The 1,675-nt window shown below is 29.8% G+C and overlaps 1 non-coding gene across 1 annotated transcript; it reads left to right on the top strand.

Moving 5' to 3' along the window:
* Positions 1-1,268: 1,268 nt before the first annotated feature.
* Positions 1,269-1,340, top strand: TRNAH-GUG. Its single transcript has one exon. It is a non-coding gene; the product is annotated as a tRNA-His (tRNA).
* The last annotated feature ends 335 nt before the right edge of the window (positions 1,341-1,675 follow it).

The raw sequence follows: 1,675 nt of genomic DNA, 5'->3' as shown, positions 1-1,675 counted from the left end.
ATATAAAATGACAGAATTGCCCTTCTTGTTTTTTGCTTTATTTTAGTTTGTTTTACAATTTACATGTAATAATATATTATAAGAAATTAAAAAATATTAAATTTTCATTTTATTGATTGATTATTCATTTCAATAAATTATAAAGATCATGCTAATAAACATCATAAGTTAAAATCATCGCAATCAAAATATGTTAATAAGTTACCAAAAGATAAAATAATATTTCGATACATTCCAATCAGAGTATGTTAATTAGTTACCAAAAAATATACCAAAAACTATATTTATTTAATATATGAATTAGAAACCCGACCCGACACGACACAAAATAATAAAAAAATTATTTTTATTCAATAAAAACATTGACTTAATTGAAAAAAATTATATATAGAGGGGTATTATTGTAATTATTCTTAAATATATAAGGTAAAATTATATATTTTTTTCGGGTCGGTCTGTTTTTTTTTCACCCTAAACCCGAACCCGACCCAACCCGAATATCACACTTAAAAAACCCCGACCCGAATATCACACTTAAAAAAACCCGACCCGAATATCACACTCAAAAAACCCGACCCGACCCGAACAAAATAAAGTTTCACTCGACCCGAATATATGAATTAGAAATCAGACCCGACCCGACCCGAAATAATAAAAAAATATTTTTATTCAATAAAAACAGTGACTTAATTGAAAAAATTATATATAGAGGAATATTATTGTAATTATTCCTAAATATATAAGGTAAAATTATATATATTTTTGGGTCGGGTATTTTTCACCCTAAACCCGAACTCGACCCGACTCGAATATCACACTTAAAAAAACCGACCCGAATATATGAATTAGAAACCTGACCCGAAATAATAAAAAATATTTTTATTCAATATATAAATAAATTACCAAAAGATTGATGAGGGTAGTATGATCAAATTTCAATTCCCTCCAACAAGGGAATTGAATTCCATCCATTCTTGATGAAATTCACTTTCCCTCATTTGATGGAAAGTTGAAGCAATGAGGGATTTCAATTCCCTTGAAAAATTTGAACCAAACATAAAAAAGTGATGAAATTGGATTCAATCCAACCAAACATCACCATATGTTATTAATGGCAGATGCCTTGCGTTGCTTTCGCAACAGAGGGAAGGCGGTGAATAAGGAATATAGCATACGAATAATACGATTTACGAAGGATCATTTCACGTTGGTTATCACTCATTATCACAGTAAGATAAGCTTTATTTTGGTAAGAGTTTCAAAATCAAGTGGCTGTAGTTTGGTGGTAAGAATTCCACGTTGTGGCCGTGGAGACCTGGGCTCGAATCCCAGCAGCCACATATAATATTTTTCACTTAGGGCGACCTTTAAAAAAGAAAGCATGTTTTAAAACAGGATAGATATCCTCAAGCCTTTTGAAATCTTTCTTATTTTGTATTGTTACATGTAAATCTAGTTGTTTTTTGCTTTGCAGTAGCGTAAGAGAATTCATCTCCTTAAATCACTTTCTTCTCATATTCTTGAGGTGAAATACTAGAGTTTCATAATAGGAACATTTATATTCATAATTTCAACAATTGGATTATTACACTTCCAGAATTGAGTTTTGACTTAATCAAAAAAAAAAAAAAGAATCGAGTTTTGAACATATGGTGTTAAACAAGACTCACCAAAT

Source organism: Hibiscus syriacus, unplaced genomic scaffold (assembly GCF_006381635.1).
Source record: "Hibiscus syriacus cultivar Baekdansim isolate YM2019G1 unplaced genomic scaffold, ASM638163v2 tig00110819_pilon, whole genome shotgun sequence".
In the NCBI taxonomy this organism is placed as follows: Eukaryota; Viridiplantae; Streptophyta; class Magnoliopsida; order Malvales; family Malvaceae; genus Hibiscus; species Hibiscus syriacus.
The sequence above is the reverse complement of the archived record's forward strand: the minus strand, read 5'-3'. Positions and strand labels throughout refer to the sequence as shown.